Below are 23,664 nucleotides of genomic sequence, written 5' to 3'. Positions count from 1 at the left end.
GTATGTATCAATGATTTAGATTTGAATGAAGGGCATATGATTAAAACGTTTGCAGATGAATCAAAAATTGGCTGAGTGGTAGATAATTAAAAATAACGTTGTTGAATGCAGGAAGATATCAATTAAATGGTCAGCTGGGCAGAATCGTGGCTTATGGAAACCAATATGTAGAAACGTGACGTAATACATTTGAGGTCGGCGAACAAGGCAAAGGGACGCACGTTAGATGGCATGACACTGAGAAGTGTAGTGGAACAAAGGGAACTTTGAATGCATGTCCACAAATCCGTGAATGTTGCAGGACAGGCACAAAATATCGTGCAGAAGGCATACGGAATGCGGTCCTTAATTTGCCGAGGTATAGAATACAAGAGGGATTATATGTTAGAGAGATAATCAAATGTGTCATATGGGTCAAATTGATGAATAAAAAATGGGCGATCACACTGCTGCGTGTGCATTATAGACCACAAAGCTGTGGGAGGGAGATGGCAGATAAAATATGTAGGCAAATTGCTGTGGGGCAGAAACCATAGGATAGTAATCGTCGGGGATTTTAGCTCTCCAAATATTGGGAAACATATAGTGTAACGGGGAGAGAGTGTAGAATTCTTAAAATGTATTCAAGATAATTTATTTCACTCAGTATGTAACAAGTCCAAGAGGAGATGTGGCGGTTTTGGATTTTGTTTTGGGAAATGAAACTGGGCAGGTTAAAGGGTTATCAGTGGGAGATAAATTGGGTGCGAATGACCGTAATTCAGTCAGATTCAAGGTTGCTGCAGATAAGGAAAATGATGGGCTGGAATAAAAGTCCCAAATTGGAAAAAGCTAATTCTGCCAAGTTGAGGAGTGTTTTGCCCACAGTGGACAGGAAACAGCTAATTGTAGGTAAATCATTTTCGGAACAGTGCGAGGCCTTCAAGGAGGAGATCAGGAAGTTTAAGGCCAAGCATGTGCGCTGAAAGTATAAAGCTGGGAAAAAAAAGTCGAGCTGCGCCTGGATGTCGAGGGACTTACAGGGGAGGATTAAGTAAACAAAGAACGCTTTTTCAGATACCAACGGCTAAATACTGATGAATGTTTGGAGGAATATAGAAAGTTAAGAGACTATCTTAAAAATGATGTTAGTAATTCTGAGAGAGAGCATGAAAAATTATTTGCTCGTAAAAGTAAGGAAAACCCAAACATGTTCTACAAATATATTAAGAGTAAGATGGTAACTAAAGAATGGACAGGACCTCTTCGAGACCATGGGAGTAATCGTTGTGTGGAGGCGCAAGATTTTGCTGAGGTTCTTAATGAATACTTTGCATCTGTTTTCACAAAAGAAAGGGGCAATGCAGATACTGCCATCGAGGAGGTGTGTGATATTCTGGATGAACTAAACATAGAGAGAGAGGAAGCATTCAGGTTTTTTAGCATGTTTGAAAGTAGATAAGTCTCCAGGCCCGGATCACTTCGATCCTACTTCAACTCATTCTATTCGCATAACCTTCTATTACTTTCACACTCGTGTGCTTAGTTTGCTCTCTCTGTAATGCAGCTGTGTTATTCGCCTCAACTCGTGCTCGTGTTAGCACCTTCCACATTCTGATCAATCTTTGGTGAAGAAATTACTCTTGAATTGCCTACTGAATTCATCGGTGTCTGTCTTACATTGATGACATGGAATTCTGAACTCCTGCACAATAGCATATATTTTCTCCACATCGACGCTATCATATCATTTCATAATATTAAAGAAAATATCTGCCTTGACTTTTGCAGAGAAAACCTCCCCAATCTGTTCAGTTTTTCACGATAAGTAAATTCTTCCAGTTCTGTCCGAATTGCTGCCTGTTGTGCTGTGAGATTCAATGATTCTACGATTTAGTTTTCACATCGACTGGGAGATACAAGAGGGCAAGCATGCCGACCAATTGTCTTAATTTTTCAAACGACCATTAGATTATTAAAATAATTGCAAAATGTCGATGTGAGAGCCGAGTGGTTAAGGCATTCGACTTGACATCCACTAGGTTTCCCGCGGTGGTTCGAATCCTGTTTGCAGAGATTCCCTGATGAGATGACTGAACCGAATTCCCTCAACTGCCTTTTGTTAAATTGATTGATGCAAACTTATTATTCGAATTTGAAACACGAATAATTTACTAGAATCAAAAAGTGATTGTTTGTATGTTCGATACTTTTGCAAAGAGCAGTGAGAAATATACACAGAAAACAGCATTAAAAAGTGCATTTTTTAAAGAGCCCTGCAGGAAACCACATTCAGCTGATGAGCTGAACACGTTGAGGCAGTACTCAAATCTACAATCTTCAGATAACATCAGTGTTTGCATCGAAGTCAGACTCTTTCTCCATTAAACCACGCTGATCCTGCAGTACACAGCAGACTAAAATTGAGAATGAGCGATGATTCACGGGAATTGTATTTATTTCAGTTCCATACTGAGAACCCAAACCAATCAGCGGCAGTGGGCCATTAACTGATTGAAGTACGATAAGTTCCAAATTCTCGGAGATAAGCGAATTTTTCATTAAATGCTGGAAACAATCCGTCGTTCCACGAGCTCTTATCAGAACTAAGATTTTGCATCATTGATTCAATGTTTTGCAGGGCCCTTGTGAGTTTCGTTCCTAAATGTTAAAGCTTCTCTAGAATAGCAAAGCTACTAAAGTACTCGCAACGCCGCCCTCCCCCACGCAAAAATAAAATGTCCAGTATGGTGATAGAACCCGCGGCCTTCACGTTCACAGCACCATGCATGAACCATCTGAATTAACCGGCCCTACTATCGTGTACTTTTAGCGGATAATCTAAAAGAATAAAACGAGCTTTTCTGCAGCGTCGTTCACCTCAGTACTTCCCTAAGCGATTCACAGCCAGTTAAGTAGTTTTACAGTGTGGTCACTTTTGTAAGGTAGGAAATGCAATAGAAGATTTGCAACAGCAAGAACCCAAGCTGTTATAGTGAACAGATGTGGGTTGAAGGATGTACATTGGCTCCATGACACCGGAGTGAACTCTTCTGCTCTCCTTCCGAATAGTGGGCGTGGGATCTTTTAATTCCAGCTCGGAGGGCAGAGAGGGTCTCGGTTTAAGATCTCAACCGAAAGTCAGCAACTCCGAAAGTGCAGTGCTGCATCACTACTGTCGCTCCGACATTTAAAAAAAAACTACTTGACCTCCTCCTCACCAATCTGTCTGTCGCAGATGCAACTGTCCATGGCAATATTGGTAGTAGTCAACACTGGACAAACCTTGTTGATACCAAGTCCTGTCTTCACACGAAGGACGATCTGCATCGTGTTGTCTGGCACTACCACCGTGCTAAATGTTATAGATTCTGAAGAGATCTAGCAGCTCAAAGCTTGGCATCCTTGAGGTGCTGTAGGACATTAGCAGCAGCAGAATATTATTCCACACAATCTGTAACCTCATGTCCAAACATATACCTCACTCTACCGTGACCTTATAAACAGTGTACAAAAGCCTGGGTAGCGCCTCATCCTCTTTTTCCAAGTGAAAGTAGACCCAGCATGTTCAACATTTCCTGATATGTGTACACTGGCTGTTCATGTATCATCCTTGTAAATCTTCTCTGCATCCTGTCAATGCCTCTATATGCTTTTTATAACATGGCGAATGGAACTGTAAGCAGCACTCTGTGTGGTCTAACAAAGGTTAAATACAGGTTTAGAATAACGTCACTACTTTTATATTCAGTACGTGTAGAATAAAATAATCTCGTTTTCTTTGCCTTTTTATAGCCTTGATAACCTGTGTCTTAACTTTTTGTGTTTTGTGCATTTTTCTTCCGTGATCGCTTTCCTCTACGCCACCCAGATTGGCATCCTCAAATAAAATATAACCAGCCTATTTTCAGAAAAAAATATAACACCTCACATTTATATGGTTTGAAATTCAAATGCAAATTTTTCATGACCTCCTGTAATTTGTTGCAGTCCTCCTCACTTTTGACCCCCCCCCCCCCTAATTAGATATCACTTGCAAATTTCGAAATTATATTTTTGCTTCCTCGGTCAAATTTTCAATATAACTTTTGAACAAGAATGGTCCCAACACAGGTCCTTGTGGAACACCACTACCCACCTTCTGCCAATATGAAAAGCTCTATTTTAACACTACTCTCTGCTTTACGTCTTGGAACCAGCGAGCTATCCATTCTTCCAGTTGTCTCCTGATTCAGCATTCTCTAACCTGCGCTTGAGGGTCTTCTTGTTCCTGTGCAAGAATCTAGAGGTCCCAGTGTTTTATTTGATTAAGTCAAGCATGTAGACTTCGCTAGCAAGGGCAGCATTTGTTGCCCATCTCTAATTACCCTTGTTAAGGTGTTGGTGAGCAACCAGATGCTACTGAATGTCTCGCCAGTCCATTTCAGCGGGCAGTTAAGTGGGTCTAGTGTCACATATCGGTCCAGACTGCTAACGTCGGTAGATATCCTTCCCTAAAGGATACTAGTCAATCAGATTGTTTTGTTACGATAATGGTCACCATTACTGGTACTTTTAAATTCCAGGTTTATTTCATTAAATTTAAATTACCGTACTCTCGTGGTGGGCTGTAATTTTCTGTCTCTGGATTAGTAGTCCAGTGAAATAACAGCCATGCTACTATGATTGGCCGCCAGTGTAATGTGCTCGAGGGGTTGAATGACTTCTCCAGTTTCTGGGCAACAGTTGGAGGTAAGGAATGGCAACCCCCTGGACGGTGAGAGAATTATCATGTCACTATTATTGATCTCCGTCTGTTTAATGTCCTCGAGGGTCCGAATTACTCCCCCTGTCCCTGTGTGTAATAATAGAAAAGTCCTTTATTGTAAACTGCCTCGGGTGTGCACCCGATTTATTTGATTCCCACTTCGGTTAAGAAAAAGATCCGACTTCCTGTATTGCCTAAATGACATCCGACAGTGGCGCACTCTGGTGTCAGTTAACCTAAACATAAATTTATTACCCTGTTCATCATGTTGAGTGTTGGAATGGCAACCCCCTGGTCCTATGTAATAGGCTCGAGGTGTTGACTGGCCTCATCCTATTTCTGTGCAACATGTTCGTGGGTTTGGCATTGCCTTCTCGTCATCTGTGCTGCAGGTTCGCGCAACAGAATATGGTTCTACTGTTCTTCCTCATGTCCTTTGCAACTGATTTGAGGGGTTAATGGACTCCGCCTGTCACAGGTTCGATGTCTTGCTCCTGTTACTGCGCAAATGACTAACGGCGCCCAGAGATTTCAAAGGATAATTCTGTCTTTTGTATAACAGCAAGAGATGGGCTGCAGTTTCATATCTCTGAAGTTTTGATTTGCTGCAAAATTGATTGTGCGTACCAGGAAACATAAAATCCTGACCTAAAATCCCTCTCTGGTGGGATTCAAACCCACAATTTCTGAATACCTTATATTACATTAACTAAAAGTCTATTTGTCTGATATGTTCAACCGATCATTGGACTTTTAAATATATTGCTAATGAAGCTGCGGAGGCCGAGTGGTTAAGGCGTTGGATTTGAAATCTAATGGAGTTTTCCCACACAGGTTCGAACTCTGCTTGCAGCGATTCTATGGGAAGTGTTTCCTTCTTTGAATTGTGTCCGTGTGGATAGCGCTGGAACCTCATCACATTTCTCTTTATTGCCCTGATTGATGTGAAACCAGATGTTGGAATTGTAAACACGATTAATTTAGAGGCATTAATTAATGATGGTTGGTTTGTTGGAAACGATTTGCAAAGATCAGTGAGAAATATACACAGGAAACAGAATGAAAAAATGCCTTTTAATAATGAGTCCCTGCAATGTTTGGAAGGACATCACTTTCAGCAAATGAATGTGAACGTGGTTTGACTTTAAAAGTGGAACAAGATTTGACAAAAGCGCCACCGCAAGCCTAGAATCTGCCATTTTCTGATAACATTAGGTTTTGCACCAAAGTGAGATGCCTTAGCCAAATGGCCAAGCGTCCGTGGTAGTGCAATGCAGCTTGATGGTGAGAATGAAGGATTGCACACCGGAATTGTATTTATTTCTGTTTGATATCTTCCACTGCAGACCAATCTGCGGGAGTAATCCATTCTGTGATTGAAATACAAGACGTAGCAAAGCCGCGGAAAATATGCAAATGTTCATTAAATGCTGAAGAAATAATATTTTGCAGCATTGCTTTAAAGCATTGCAGGTCCATTGTGAGTTCCTTTCCTAAATGTTAAAGCTGCTCTAAAATATTTTCACACTACCACCAATAATAAAATAAATAGCCAATACGTGAATAAATCCCGCTACTTTGGCGTTATTCGCATCAGGCTCTAAACAGAGATAACCGGCCTTATTGCTATGCACTTTTTCCAGATGCTGTGAAAGAAAAAAACTATAATTCCTACGGCGACTATCACCTCAGGACTTCCCAAAGCAGTTCGCAGCAAATTAAGTACTTCTAAATTGTGATTATTGTTGTAATGTAGAAATTGCAAAAATTGACAGTGTGGAAGGAGGACATTTGAGCTCATCGTGTAGATGCCGGCCGACCAAGAACTTCCCAGCCTAAATCCTACTTTCCAGCTCGATGTCCGCTCTGAAGGTTACTGCAATTTTAAATGCTCATGCAAGTATTTTTAAATTGTATGATGGTTTCTGCCGATACCAGCCAATCAGGCAGTGAGTTCCAGACTCCCACGACCAACTCATAGCTTGTCGAAACAGCCGTACTTCCCCAATAACATTAATATGCTCCCCGTGGTTGTTAACCACTCTGCCAAAGGCAACAATTCCTTCCTACCCACTCTATCTTGGCCTCTGATAATTTTATACACCTCAATATGGTCTCGCCTCAACGTCCTCTGTGCCATAGAAAAAAGAACAGCATTTCCAATCTTTCTTTAAAAAAAGCCCAGTCCAGGCAACATTCTTGCAATCTCCTCTGCACCCTTTCCAGTGCAATCACATCTTTCCTGAAATGTGGTGACCATAACTGAACACAGTAGTCCAGCTTCAGCCGAACCAGTGTTTTATGCAGTTGAAGTATAACCTCCGAGATCTTGTAATCAATGCCGCGAGAATTTTAGGCAAGTATTCCGCATGCCTTCTGAACCACATTATCTACCTGGCCTGCTACCTTCCATGCCTTCTGAACCACAATATCTACCTGGCCTGCTACCTTCAGGGATCTGTGGACTGGCACTGCTCGGTCCCATTAGTCTACTACACATTTCAGCGTCGTACCAATTAATGTTTATTCCCTTGCGATGTTAGACCTCCCCAAATACATTACCTCACAATTATCCAAATTGAATTCCATTTGCCACTGTTCTGCCCACCTGCCCAGTGCATTGGTATCTTCCTGCAGTTTGCAGCTTCCTTCTTCATTATCAATGACACAGAAATAAGCCATTTCGCCCAAGCAGTCCATGCCGGCATTCATGCCCCACTTCAGCCTCCGGGAACAGCTTCTGCCACTGTGAATAGTTACATTTTACGGCACAAATCGCGAATAAATACCACCAACGATGTGTCTGCAAGATGCTCCAAATGGCCTAGGATGACAGTCGCATCAATATGAGTATCTGCCATCAGGCCGACATCCCCAACATCTAAGCACTGACCACATTCGACCAGCTCCATTGAGCGGGCCGCATTGTTCACATGCCTGATGCAAGATTCCCAAAGCATATGCTCTGCTCAGAAATCATTCACAGCAAGCGAGCCCCAGGTAGACAAAGGAAACGTTTCAAGGACACCCTCAAAGCCGTTTGATAAAATGCAAAATCCCCAGCGAAAACTGGCAGTCCATGGCCACAGACCGCCTCAATTGGAGGAAGAGCATCGTGGAGTGCGCTGAGCACCACGAGCCAAGTCCCCGAGTGCAAGCAGAAAGCAAGTGCAGGCAGTGGAAGGAACTTGCGGCAAACGAGATTCCACACTCATCTTTTCATTCAACGAAGGTATGTAACACCTGTGAGACAGACTGTAATTCCATTATTGGACTGTTCAGTCACCGAAGAACTCTCTGTTAGAGTGCAAGCAAGTCTGCCTCGAATTTCGTGGGATTGACTATGATGATGATTGTCCAGTTAATTTGTGCTGAATGTTAACCCCCACGATTTTGTTGGTGGAGGAATGTGTGATGATATCGTGAATTATCACTGGCGTTCAGAAGAATGAGAGGTGGTTTAATAGAAAGGTTTAAAATTCTGATGTGTTTTGATAGGTTAGATGCAGGAAGAATGTTCCCAATGTTGGGGAAGTCCAGAACCAGGGGTCACAGTCTAATGATAAGGGGTAAGCCACTTAGAACCGAGATGAGGAGAAACTTCTTCATTCAAACAGTCATGAAGCTGTGGAATTCTCTGCCACAGGAAGTTGTTGAGGCCAATTCACTAATTATGTTCAAAAAGGAGTTAGATGTTGTCCTTACTACTCGGGGGTCAAGGTGTATGGTGAGAAAGCAGGAATCGGGTCCTGAAGTTGCATGTTCAGCCATGAACTCATTGAATGGCGGTGCTGGCTCGAAGGGCTGAATGGCCTACTCCACAACCTATTTTCTACGTTTCTAAGTTTCTATGTTTGTGAACCTTACCTGTGTGTAAGACTTGCCACAAGTGGGCACACCTGTGGGAGATATATGGGTCGCCTGTGGGTACCCTGGTGCAAACAGGTATAAAAGGCAGTCCACCACGTTGCTGCCTCACCTTAAAGTTATATTAAATGATCCAAGGTCACACTTAAGTCTACAACACAACCTCTTGGATTTATTCTCAACATAACCACTGGCGACGAGTTACAGACCATGAATTTTCACGCGGAATTGGTTGCCTTTGGTATACTTGACAGATTTATTGAGGATGATGATTGGGACGCCTTCGATGTGCGCCTCGACCGGTACATTGTGGCGAACAAATTGGTCACACCTGAAACAGATTCAGCGCAGATTCTCCTCACCATATGTGGGTCATCGGTATATGCCGAGGAAACAACTGGTTGGCAGTGACCAAACTAACGGACACATCGTACACGGTGCTGTGCACGCTTGCTAAGGATTGCCTCAAGCCCAAGGAGAGCATTCTGATAGCCAGGTACGGTTGTTAGACACATTGTCGCTCCGAGGGCCAGACCGTGGTGAGTTTCATCGCCGGCGTTAAACGCCTTGCGGGGCAGAGCGACTTTGCAGGTCCTTGGGGAAAATGTTGCAGGTACTTTTCGTGCTTGGAATTTGAAACGAAGTCATCCTTCACAAGCTGCTATCTGCCGAATCCCTGTATCTGAGCTCGGCCACCACGATAGGCCAGGTCTTCATATCCATGAGCGACAACACGAAGCAGATATATTCACAGAATCGAGGCACACCGGCAATTACTAGACGTAAAATAATGTCTTCAGCAGGCAGGACTGTACACGATTGGGCGAGGGTGACTCAGAGGCCGCTTGGGAGTGCTAATGTGAATCCATTGACGCCATGCTCGTGCTACGGGGACAGTCACAGAGCCTATCAATGTCGCTTTGAGCACTGTGTGTACAGGGGCTGTGGGGCAATGGGGCACCATCAGCGATTGTGCAAGCGACCTCGGACTCACAATGTGGCACAATCAGCAGAGAGCGACGGATCCAGCGCAGACCACGCTGAACGAGCAGGAGAGGCAACTCAGCTGGAGGATGAGAAGGAAGTGCATGGGGTATACATCTTCACCAACAAAAGCCCTCCAATAATGATAAAAGTCAAACTTAGTAGCATTCCTGTCTCCATGGAACGGGGTAGGGGAGCAAGCCAATCGATATTCAGCCACAAGGCCTTTGACAAACGGTGCAGTAACAAGGCATGGAGGCCAAAACTGAGCGCCGTTCACACTACACTTTGCATTTACACCAAATAACTCATACCTGTCATTGGCAGTGCGGTAGTGAAAGTAGCGTATGAAGGAATGGTGCATGATTTACCACTATGGATTGTACCAGGCGATGGCCCTACGCGGTCCGGCAGGAGCTGGCTCGGCAAGTTCCAGTGGTACTGGGACGACATCAAAGCCGTGTCCCAAGCAGATGACGGTCCGTGCACCCACATGCCCAACAATTTCCCGGCACTATTTGAGCCAGGCATCGGCAAATTCACAGTGAAGATCCACCTTTTTTCCTGGGGCATGGCCCGTTCATGACAAGCCCCGTGCAGTCCCACATATGATGCGAGAGAAAGTCGAAATTGTGATGGACAGATTTCAACAAGAGGGAATCATATCTCAAGTCGTGTTCAACGAGTCGGCCAGTCCAATCATGCCGGTGCTGAAGAGCGATGGGACGGTCAAAATCTGCGGCGACTGCAAGATGATAATCAACCGAGTCTCGTTACAAAATCACTATCCACTACCCAAAGCGAAGGATTTATTCGCAACGCTCGCAGTGGGAAAGTTGTTCCCCAAGCTGGACCTCACCACTGCTTACTTCAAGCAGGAGCTGGCTGAACCGTCAAAGAAGTTGACGTGCATCAACATGCACAAAGGACTGTCCGTGAATCACAGATGCCCCTTTGAGATTTGCTTGGCAGCGGCCATCTTCCAGAGGAAAAAGGAGATTCTGCTGATATCGGTTCTTTCACAGTGGTGTACGAGGACGACATCTTGATCACTGGTCAATTGCAAAACCTGGACGAGGTTCTAAAGCGACTGGATCGAGTGGGACTCAGACTGAAACGCTTCAAGTATGTTTTCCTGGAGCAAGAGGTCGAATTTCTGTGGAAAGAAATTGCGGTGGACGGCATCAGTTTCACGGACTCCAAGACGGAGGCCTTCGAGAATGCACCCAGACCACAAAACGTGACGGAGCTGCCTTCGTTCCTGGGACTCCTCAACTACTTTGTTAACTTTCTACCGGGGTTGAGTACTTTGCTGGAACCTTTGATTTACATGCTACGTAAGGGTAACGACTGGGTTTGGGGTGAATCTCAAGAAACAGCCTTTCACAAGGCCAGACACCAGCAAGTGATGTGTAGTCGTACAGGGTCGGGTATGTGTTACAACAAGCAAATATATCAGGCAAACTGCAACCAGTTGCATATGCTTCCAGAAATTTGTCCAAGGCTGAAAAAGACTATAGTATGGTGGAGAAAGAAGCGCTGGCTTGTGTATACGGGGTTAAGAAAATGCACAAATAACTATTTGGTCTCCGGTTCAAGATCGGAACAGACCTGAAACCTCTCACATCACACCTCTCAGAACGCAAAGGTATCAACACCAATGCTTCGTCTCACATCCAAAGATGGGCACGAACGTTGTCTGCATATGACGAGCTAATCCGCGACAGACCAGGCACAGAGAACTGCGCTGAGACCCTGCCTCGGTTGCTATTGCCCACTGCCGGTGTGGAAATGGTGCAACCTGCAGACTTGCTTCTGGGATTGTATGCTTTTGAGAGCGAGGGGTCGCCAGTCACGGATCGCCAGATCTGGGCCTGGATCAGGCAGGACCCCCTGTTATCACCAGTAAAATGGATGCATCCTCAATGGGAGCGGGTCGGTGGTTCCCTGAGAAATGCAAGAGGAAATAAAAAATAGGTGCAGGAGCAGACCATTTGGCCCTTCGAGACTGCACCGCCATTAAATGAGTTTATGGCTGTCAATGCAACTTCAATGCCCCCTTCCTGCTTTCTCGCCATACTGCTTGATCACCCTTGTAATTAGGATTACATCTAAATCTTTTTGAATCTATTTCGTAAATTGGCCTCAACAACTTTCTGTGGTCGACATTTCCACAAGTTCACCACTCTCTGGGTGAAGAACTTTATTCTCATCTCGGTCCTAAATGGCTTAACTATTTTCCTTAGACTGTGACCCCTGGTTCTGGACTTCCCCAACATTGTGAACTTTCTTCCTGCATCTTACCTGTGTAAACCCGTCAGAATGTTAAACGTTTCTATGAGATCCCTTCTCATTCTTCTGAACTCCAGTGAATACAAGCCCTTTTGATCCAGTCTTCCTTGATATCTCAGACCTGCCATCCTGGGAATCAGTATGCTGAACCTTCGCTGCACTCCCAAAATAGCAAAACTGTCCTTCCGAACGTTAGGAGACCAAAATTGTACAAAATACTCCAGGTGTGGCCTCACCAAGGCCCTGTACATCTGTCGTAACACCTCCATGCCCATGGACTCAAATCTACTAGCTATTAAGGCCAACATGCCATTTGCTTTCTCAACTGCCTGTTGTACCTGCATGCCAACCTTCAATGACTGATGTACCATGACACCCCGGTCTCGTTGTACCTCCCCTTTTCCTAATCTGTCACCATTCAGATAATAGTCTGTCTCTCTGTTTTCACCACCAAATTGGATAACCTCAAATTTATCAACATTATACTTCATCTGCCATGCATTTGCCCACTCACCTGACCTATCCATGTCACCTCATAGCATCCTCCTCGCAGCTTACACTGACTCCCAACTGAGTGCCATCCGCAAATTTGGAGATACGACATTTAGTCCCCTCGTCTAAATCATTAATGTACAATGTAAACAGCTGGGGCCCCAGCACAGAACCTTGCGGTACCCCACTAGTCACTGCCTGCCATTTTGAAAAGTACCCATTTACTCCTATTCTTTACTTCCTGTCTGCCAACCAACTCTCACTCCACGTCAGCACACTAACCCCAATCCCATGTGCATCAACTTTGCACATTAATCTCTTGTGTGCGACCTTTTCGAAAGCCTTCTGAATGTCCAAATAGACCACATCAATTGGTTCTCCCTTACCACTCTACTGGAAATATCCTGAAAAAATTCCAGATGATTTGTCAAGCATGATTTTCCCCTTCAGATATCGATGCTGACTTGGACCTATCCTGTCACCTCTTTCCAAATTCTCTGCTGTGAAATCCTTAATAATTGATTCCATCATTTTCGCACTACCGATGTCAGGCTGACAGGTCTATAAGTCCCTGTTTTCTCTAAGCCTTTTCACTGATGCAAGGACGAATTGTTAGTCCTGTCGAATTGTATCCCATGGAGGAATCGCGTTATTTTGCTCAAAAAGAGCAGGGGAACGCTTATACGTGGCCTACACAGTGCCCACGAAGGCAGAGTCATGATGAGGGCTCTAGCCCGGTTGCACGTATGGTGGTCCTACATCGACTTCGAATTTGCGTCATCCGGACACGAATGCGACATACGCTCACAGCTGAGCAATGCACCCACGGATGTCCACTGAGTCTGTGATCATGGTCCTTTAAATCATAGTCCAGTGTCCACGTAAAGTTCACTGGCCCCTTCCTCGGGAAGATATTTCGGACAGCAGTGGACGCTTCCTCAAAATGGATTGAAGTATAACAATATCATCATGGATATCCACTGCCACCATTGAAAGCCTCAAGGCCAGGTTCGCCACCAATGGGTTAACCAACGTCCTTGTCAGCGACAATAGTCCATGTTTCACCAGCTCTGAATTCAACGATTCAACACACGCTATGGTATCAAGCAGGTCAGGTCTGCTCCATTTAAACCCGCCACCAATGGCCTAGCGGTTGACAGTCCAAACCATCAAGCAAAGCTTGAGACGTTTAACTGACAGCTCCTTGCAGACCTTGTTATGCAGGTTCCTTCTCAGCTAGCGGACGCGCCCCCACTCCCTCACGTTTTTCGCACTGCACAATTGCTAATAAAGAGAGTAATCAATATCAGGCTCTCCTTCGTCCAGCCGGACCTCAATGATCACATCGAAAACCGTCAGCAGAGGCAGAATGTGTGCCATGATCGCACGGCGGTCTCATATCACACTGAAGTCAATGACAAGGTGTTTGTTCTAAATTATGTGCACGGTCCCAAGTGGATTGATAGCACAGGATTTGCCAAGGAAGGGAATAGAGTCATTGTTCTGAAATTGTTGAATGGGTAAACGTGTAACAAACACCTCTATCATACGAACTGCAACTCACGGGCTACCAAGAACAATTTGAGGAACACCCCACCATCGACGATCAACCACACATAACCAATCGGCAAGTGTTATCAAGTCAACCACGATCATGAATCCAGCTTGCCCGACAGTCCAACCAGACCAGCTGAGCTTCCATGCAGCGATGACACGATAAACTCACAAATGCAGGGATGTCAAATCAGGCCATCGATCAGGGAACACAGACTGCCAGATCGCCTCAATCTATAAGTAAACTGTACTCAAGATTTTGGGGGGAAATTACATAACGTTTGTGAACCTTACTTGTTTGTAAGACTTGCCTCCAGAGGGCACACGTGTGGGAGACCTATGGCTCACCTGTGAATAACTTGGAGCAAGCAGGTATAAAAGGCAGGCCACCATGTTGCTGCCTCACCTTGGAACAATGAATTAAGTCCACAACACAGCCTCGTGGAGTTATTCAAAACTTCACAGTCATAACGTTGGCAGTCAAGTGGTGCTGGTTTGAGCCTTGGTTGCTGGTGATCGTCTTTGCCTGGCACTTGTGTGACGCGAATTGCATAATCTGCTGGATGTGGTTATTTGTGGCACACAGCAACATATGCACCATAGTTGCCGATAGGATAGTGAATGATTGATAATTACAGGATGGATGCGGAGAGATTCGTGCAGGTACTTGAAGGATAGTTCTAGGAATTGAAGTTGTCGCGGAAATTCAGCCTAGGACACAAATGTATGTTGAATTTAGCTGCTTACAGTACTGACGTTTGCCACCGTTGGTTACAGCGTGATGCTGCTAACGCCATGTTTACGGGCACGGAAACCATATGGGTGATAGAATTTTTTGTGGGTTTGCTAGTATATTATTCGTGTTGCTTTTAAGTTGATTATTGTTTGTAAGGATACTCACACAATACTTTGATTTAATGCAGCAAAACGTTCGATCTGCCGAGAGCTCATGGGCCTGAGACGTTAACCCAGTATTTCTCTCACCAACGATGTTCCCTGACCTGCTGAGTGTTTCCAGTATTTATTGAACAATTCCACACAGCATCTGCTGCACATTACATTTTATGTTGGTGATGTGTCCCCCTATCAAATATGAAATAAAATTATTGCATATAAGTTGTAGAGTTTGGAATGTTAAATTAAATATATATCCGAACATTGGTGCTTCAGCAGTAGGATGCACACCTTTTCATCAATCTGTGCTGTATCCTCTCTCATACAATCACATCTTTCCTGTAATGTGATGGACAGAACTGCAAGTAGTACTCTGGCTGTGGCCCAAATGTTGTTTTCTGGCGTTGAAGCATAACCTCCCTGCTCTTATAGACGAGGCCTCACCTAATAAATATGTATTCCGTATGCCTTCTTAATCAACTATCGTTCCACCTTCATGGATCTGTGAAACTTCACTCCAAGGACCCCCTGTTACCTTATACATCTCAGTGTCCTATCATTGAGGGTGAATTCCCTTGCCTTGATAGCCCCCGCAAAGTAAATTACCTCAGACTTCCCATGAATGAATACATGTTTCCATTGTTCTGCCCAACAGTCTCTGGCTTTCCTCTTCATCATCAAACAAACAGCCGATTTTAGTACAATCTAAAAACGTCTTTTTCATATCATCGACATTTATGTCTCAAGCATTGATATATACCACTGAACGCAAGGTACCGACTACTGAGACCTGCGAAACCCCATGAAAACAACCTTCAGTAACTTATTCGTTAGAAGATGAGCATAGAATCAGAAAAGATAAAGCACAGTTAGAGCTGGAAGGTCGAAGATTAGTATGGCAGTTCAGACGACAGAGCAAATAAAGTTTGGAAAATAGAAAATAAATGAGTTTAGCTGTGCGATCTGACATATTCCTAAATGCAAGGAGTATGGTGAATATAGCAGCGGAGCTGACGGTACAGATTATTATGCTGAGCATGATATCTTAGCAATTACTGAAACACAGCATAAAGAGGGGAAGGATTTGCAACTCAACATTCATGATTACAGGTATTTCAAACAAGATAGAGACAGGATTAAGAAGGAAGGAGTGGCAATGTTGATTACCAACAGTATTGCAGCTGTGAGAAGGTGTGATATGTTCGAATGATCTTCAAATGAGGCTAAATGACAAATAGGAACAACTACATTGCTGGGAGAGTATTGTAGGGCCCCAAAAAAGCAATGTGTTGGCAAATGTCTGACAGATTCATGAACATATTGCAGTAATATTGGGTGATTTCATTTACTGTAACATTAATTGGGATACAATCACTGTAAAATATATAGCCAGCATAGAATTCTAAAGTCGCATTCAGGATAACTTTTTTTCAGCCTGTATTTAGCAAGACCAATTTGGGCGAGGGCGGTTCTTTTCTTCGTTTTATGCAACTAAGCTAGGCAGGTGGAAGGGGCATCAATGGTAGAATCACTGCCGTGACTCCGCAAGAGCGAGAGCTTCATGTATAGCACGTTTCCTGAGATGATCTCCCGGCAGCTTAAGAGAGTGCAGGAAGGGAATGGATGTGTGGTCGTCAGACAGAAGGGGAGGAGCAGTATTGTAGAAGTCCCCTGACTGCATATTGCTCCGCTAACAGCATTCTATTCTCAGTACTGGTGGGGCGATGGATCATCCGGGAATGCAGTGAGAACTAATTCCACGGTGCACTGCTGGCACAGCTGCACAGCGGCGCGGGGGTTGAGGGAGAAGCGTGGAAGAGCAATAATGGTAACACAGTCGATTGTTAGTGGAGCAGACTGCCGGCAGATCACATTCCAGTCAGGTACGTTGCCTCCATGGTGCAGGGTCAAGTTTTGAACTGAGCGGCTGCAGGGGATGTTGTGGAGAGTGAGTGAACAACCATAGGCTGTGGTCCATTATTGTATCAATGATATAGGAATAAAGATGGATCAGGCACTGCAGCTATATTGTATGGAGCCAGGAGAGAGATTAAAAAGAAGGACCATAAAAGTAGTAATTGCCGGAATACTCCCAACGCCACGTGCCAGTGATGAGTATGATTTTATATCTATTGCGGAGACATGGCTGAAATAAGGGCAGGTATGTTCGGTGAACATTTCTGCTGAAATTATTTTTAGGCGGGAGAGAGAGTGGGATAAAAACGAGGTGAGAGGATACATCGCAGTGTTGATTAAAGAAACAATTGCAGCTGAGGAGAGATAATCTGCTTGATGGATCATCAATTCTAGATATATGGGATCAATGGAACAACATAACCGCGGCAACCACACTTCTGGGCGTGTATTTGCGACCGCTAGCAGTCAGAATGAGAGAGAAGAGCAAAATTTTTGGCAAAGTTATAGAGGAGGAATAGAAGTCGGTTGCAACGATACAAATCTTAACTTGGATAGAATTAGTGCGGATTACATATTTTGGCATCATTCATAAAATGCATTCAGGAGATCTTTATTAGCCATTATATAGCAGGCCAAAGAACGGAGGGGCGTTTCTGACTTAGTTTTAGTTAATGAAGCTGAGCGGGTGGAAGAGCTATCAGTAGGAGATCATTTTGGTAATAGAGATCGTAATTCAGTTACATTTAGTGTAGTTGTGGAAAAATACAAGATTAGACAGGAATAAATAAACTCAATTGCGGAAAAGCCAATTCTGCAAAGCAGAGATAGGATTTAGGCAACGTTGACTGAAAACAGATATTTGAAGCCAAAATTGTGTCAGAGTATTGGGAGGCATTCAAGGAGCAGATCCTCAGGGTTTCGAGCAAGTACGTTCCCTCAAAGAAAGAGGGCGCGACTAGCAAATCCAGAGCCCCCTGGAAACCAAGGGGTTTACAGGGTAGAATAAAGGAAAATATAGGGGCTTATGCCATAGCGATGCATCAATGCATCAGAAACACTCGAAGATTATAGGAAGTGCAAACGTGAAATTAAAAATGAAATTAGGAAAGCAAAGTGAGTGCAGGAAAATATTTTGGCAAGTAAAATCAACGAAAACCCAAATTTTATAAATACATTAAAAGCAAGACGATATCTAAAGAAAGAGTAGGGCTCATTAGAGACCGTAAAGTAATCTGTGTGCGGAGGTGGAATATTTGTTTACGGTTCTTAATGAATACCTTGCATTTGTTTTCATAAAAGAGAGCGGCGATGCAGATGTTTCAATCGGGGGCGGGGGGAAGGTACGTAAAATATTAAATGAAATAAACACAGTAAGAGAGGAAGTCTTATGCAGTTCAACAGCTTTGAAAGTGGAAAAATTCACAGGGCCACGTGAAATGTACCTAGGCTTTTAAGAGAAACAAAAGAGGAAATAGCATAGGGTCTGACCATAATAATACTCTCTGGCTACATTTATGGAGCCAGAGGACTGGAGGACTGCTAATGTCGTATCTTTGTTTAAAAAGGTGAAAGAGATCGATGATCAATTACAGACCCATCAGCCTAACCTCGGTTGTGGAAAGATTATTGGAAAAAATTCTGAGGAAAAGGATGAATAATTTTGAGAAAGTCTAGGTTTGGTCAAGGACAGTCAGCATAGATGTTTTCAGGGAAGGTCCTGTATGACTAAATTGATTACATTTTCTGACAAGGATTGTCCACAAGGGTAGCGCATTTAATGTAGTGTATCTGGATCTTAACAAGGCTATCGACAAGGTTATATATGGCAGACTGCTCAGGAAAGTAAAATCCCATGAAATCCAATGCAACGTGGCAAGTTGAATCCAAAATGTTCCTGGAGGCAGCAAGCAAAGAGTAATAGGTGTTTTCACAACTGGAAGGCTGTTCGAGTGGGGCTCCTCATGGCTCCTTGCTTTTTAAAGTATACATCAATGAATTAGATGTGAATGAAGGGGGTATGATTAAAACGTTTCCAGATGACACAACCATTGGCTGTGTGGATGATAATGAAGAAGAACGTTCTTGAATGTCGCTCAGTTTCAATTAAGTGGTCACGTGGGCAGAATCGTGGTGAATGGAATTCACTGCGGAGAAATATTTGGTAACGTATTAGGGGATGGCTAACAATGCAAAGGAATAAACATTAAATGGTAGGGCACTGAGAAGTGTACACTAACAAAGGGAATGTTTAATGCATGTCCACATACACATGAATGTAGCAGCACAGGCAGAAAAGTGCGTGAAGAAGGCATCCGGAATACTTTCCGTAAATGACGAGGCATAGAATATAAGAGCAGGTAGGTTATGCTGGAAATAAATCAACAGTTAGGCTACAGCTGGAGTACTGCGTGAAGTTCTGGTCGCCATATTGCAGGAAACACGTGATTGCACGAGACAGGGTACATAGGAGATTTACCAGGATGTGGCTTGGAATGGGGAATTTTAGATGTGGGGAAAGAATAAACAGGCTGGTTTTATTTTCTCTAGAACATAGGAGGCTGAGGGGAGAATTTATTAAGATGTTTAATTTGGAGCTGCCTCGATAAATTGGATAGGAAGGACCTTTTTCCCTCAGCAGAGGCGGTCAACAAGGAGAAGGCATAGCTTTAAAGTAACTTCTAGGTGGTTTAGTGGGGAGTGAGAGGAAATTTCTTCACCCAGATTATTGTTTGCGGATTAGGGGAGGGGGCGTGAGAGAGGGATTGTCCTGGATCGCACTGCCTGAAAGAGTGGGAGGTGAAAAAACGGTCACCACATTTCGAAAGTATTCCGGTGTGTATCTGAAGTGCCGTAACCTACAGGGCTGTGGATTAAGAGGGAGAAATTGGGATTAGGCTTGATAGCTCTTTATTGGACGGTGCAAACGCGACGGGCAGAAATAGCCTCCTTCTGAGCTGTATAATTCCGTGATTCCATGATTCGATGAATAGAAAATGTGGACGTGAAACAGGTCATTGAAGGTAAATCAGTGTCAGAACAGTGGGAGGCATTCAAGAAGGAGATACAAGTTCAGTGTCAACATGTTCCTAGAAAGAAAAACGGCAACTGTGCCAAATCTAGAGCCGCCTGGATGACAACGTGCATACAGGGAAAGATAATGCAAACACAGGAAGCTTTTATCAACAATCTCGAGCCCAGTTCTGCAGAAAGCCTGGTGGTGAAATTAAAAAGGAAAGTTGCAAATAAAAGTGAAAGCATGAAAATACTGGCACGTTGAATCAAAGAAAATCGAAAGATATTTCACAATTACACAAAGAACAAGAGGATAACGAAGGGCAGTATAGGGCGACCAAAATTGTAACCAATGTGTTGAGGTGGAGTATGTAAGTAAGGTACTAAATGAAAGCTTTGCAGCAGTTTAATAAAGGAGGGCGACGACGCCAGCGTTAACGTTGAGGAAAAAGATAATGTAATATTGGCTTGGATAAACATAGCAAGGGAGCAATGATTAAGAGGTTTGGCATCTTATAATGTAAATAAATCTCCTGGACGCAATGAAATATATCCCAGGCTATTAAAAGAAGTAGGTGTGGAAATTGCGGAGGCTCTGACCATCATTTGAGAAATCTCCCTCGCTGCAGGAGAGGTACCAAAACATTGCCTAAATGCTAACGTTGTACCATTATTTAAAAATGGACAAAGTGAAGCACCGAATAATTACAGACAATTAGTTTAAACCTGGTAACAGGAAAATTATTGTAATCAACGCAGAGGGACAGAATACACCTTCATTTAGAAAGGCAATTAATTCAAAAAAACAGTCCGCATCGATTTGTTAAGGGAAGTTCATGTCTGACTTACTTGATTGAATTTTTTGATGAGGTAGCTAAGAGGTGAGTTACGGGAAGTGCATTTGACGTGATCCACATGAATTTTAACAAGACTTTTGACAAAGTCTCACATCGCAGGCTGATCAAAAAAGTAATAGCCCATGGTATTTAAGGGAGTGTTGCAAATCGGTTCGAAAATTGGCTCAGTGCAGGAAGAAAATGGTTTTTACGAATAAAAGAATGTTTACAATGGGGTTCGTAGGGTTCAGTGCTCAGTCCCTTGTTTTCTGAGTTTATATTAATGATTTAGATATAAATGTAGGGAGCAAATTAAGAAATTTACAAATGAAACAAAAATTGTCTTTGTGTTCGACAATGAAGTGGGAAGTTTAGACTGCAGGAAGATATCGATTGGCCAGTCAGTTAGGTCGAAAAGAGGAAAATGGCAATCAATCCAGAGAAGTGTGAGCTAATGCAATTGGGGAGGTACAACAAGATTCACAAAATAGCAGGATACTGAGCGGTGTGGAGGAACAGAGGGACCTTCGAGTGTATGCCCTCAGATCCTTAAAGTTAGAGAACAGGTCGATTTATTAGTACAAATGGCATATGGAATCCTTTACTTTTTATACAAGGGATATAATGTAAGCGCAGGAAAGTTGCGGTACAACTGCAAAACAACAGTTAGGGCACAGCTAGAGTGCTGCTCCAGTTCTGGTCACTACATTACAGGAAATATTTGATAGCACTCGAGAGGCTACAGAGGATATTAGGAGGATGTTGCATCGACTGCAAAATTGAAGCTATGAGGAAAGATTGGATGAACTGTGTTTTACTTTGTTTGGAACTGGGGAGGCTGATGAAAGATTGAATTGAAGTGCATGAAATATGAGGGCCCTAGATAGAATGGGTAGTAAGGATATTAGAAAGCACGTTTGCCTTAGCAGAGGGCTCAAAAACCAGGCGCATCGAAGCAAAGTAGTTGGTATCATGATTAGAGAGGAGTTGTGGGGAATACATTTATCCAGATGATGATGGGTGTCTGGAACTCACTTGCTGAAAGGATGGAGACGCAGAAACCACCACGAGTATTTATGAGGTTCTTGGATGTGCACTTAAAGAACCGTATCCTACAGGGCTACGGACCTCGTGTTGGGTGTTGGATTCGGCTGGTTAGCTATTTGTCAGCGGGCAGAGACACAATGGCACAAATGGCTTCCCCCGGTGTCGTATTAGTTCGATTATTCTATGACGAGAAAGAGTTAGAGGGATTCAGAGATCTCGTAATGGAATTCCAGAGAAAAGGGCCCAGGAAGCTGAAGGTATGGCAGCGAATGGTTGCGTGATTATTATCAGGGATGCACAACGAGACAGGATTGGAGGAGTGAAGATATGTCACGGGGTTATGGAGCTGGAGGAGATGACAGATAGGGAGGGGCGAGGTCATGGAGCGATTTCGAAGCAAGGATGAGATTTTATAATCCTATGAGTTACTTAACCGGGAGCCAATGTAGGTCAGCGAGCACAGGGGCGATGGGTCAACGGGCTTGGTGCCAGTTAGGAGACAGGCAGTCAATTTTTTGGAAGAGCACAAGTTTACATAGCGTAGAACGTGGGTGGCCAGCCAGGAGTGCATTGGAATATTCCAGTCCAAAGGCAACAAATGCATGGATAAGGATTTCAGCAGTAGCTGCGCAGAGGCAAGTGTTGAGATGGCTGATGTGACGCACGTGGGATACTCCATAGCTCAGAGGTAAAAGGTTGGCTGCCTGTGAGGAAGGGTTTGATTGCATGCAGTCAGCGTTTTAGTTTAATGGACTGTTGTTTAAGTTATGGGATTGAGGAGGATTTGGAAAGAAGTCAAAAAGCCAAGACACTTCCTGACGGCAGCAGAGGAAGGGTACGCAATGTAGATTAACTTTGGAATTTAATTTCTCAATCAGTGAAAGGTTCACAGCCATTAATTTGTTTGGAGTGCAATGAATGTGTCCAGTTTTGGTCTGGTAAGCTCAGGAAGCATAGAGAGGGAGCAATGAAAGTTCACCAGACTGATTCCTGCGATGTTGGGATTGTTCGATGAGGAGAGATTGAGTAGACTAGGAATATATTCGCTCAAGTTTAGAAAAATGAGAAGGCAACTCATTGAAATAGACAACATTCTGACAGTGCTTGACAGCATAAATGCAGACAGGAGGTTTATTCTGTCTTGGGAGTCTAGAACCAGGGGACACTGTCTCAGAATAAAAGATCTGCTCTTTCGGACTGAAACGAGGAGAAACATTTTCACTCAGAGGGTGCTGAAACTTTTTGAATTAGATACACCAGAGGGCTGTGGAGGCTCAGTATTTGAATATATTCATGACAACGATCGATAGATTTGGGGATATTAAGGGCATCAAGGGATATGGGACAAAGCAGGAAAGTAGGGTTGTGGTAGAAAATCAGCCATGACCTCATTGAATGGCGCAGCAAGCTCGAGGGGCCGAATGGCAAATCCTGCTTCTAATACTTATGTCTTTTTGAAAGAAACAGAAATAAAAACTATCACGGTGTTTCATCATTAATAGTTGCCCTTAGACCCAAACCTCATCCTAGCTCACCCTGGACCATCAGCGAACATCAGCCCACCGATTCCAAGACTGTCACTGATCTTACCCTCCTCTGCGGATCGTCCCACACGGCCGCCAACCGCATAGTTCCCCAAGCCCGCAGATCCAAGTAAAACCATCGTTTCAACCTTTTTCGTGCCCCACGGAACTGATGAATCCCTGTCTCCATTCTATTTTTCTCCCCTTGAGCCGGCTGTTCCCACATTGTGGGATATGTGGAATAGCGTGATGCAATAAAGCAGAATCGGCATTGTTTTCTGAAAGGGAAATCATGCCTGACAAATTTGCTGGAGTGCTTTGAGGATGTAACGAGCAGGTGGATAAGGAGGAAGCAGTGCATGTGGTGTAATTAGACTTCGAGAAGGCATTCGATAAATTGCCACATAATAGGTTACTGCAAAAGATAGAAGCTCATAGGGTTGGGAGTAATGTATTAACATTGGCTAAATAACAAAAAACAGAGAGTCGGAATAAATGGGGCATTGTGGAGTTGGCAAAG

Source organism: Pristiophorus japonicus, unplaced genomic scaffold, assembly GCF_044704955.1.
Source record: "Pristiophorus japonicus isolate sPriJap1 unplaced genomic scaffold, sPriJap1.hap1 HAP1_SCAFFOLD_43, whole genome shotgun sequence".
NCBI lineage: Eukaryota > Metazoa > Chordata > Chondrichthyes > Pristiophoridae > Pristiophorus > Pristiophorus japonicus.
The sequence above is the reverse complement of the archived record's forward strand: the minus strand, read 5'-3'. Positions refer to the sequence as shown.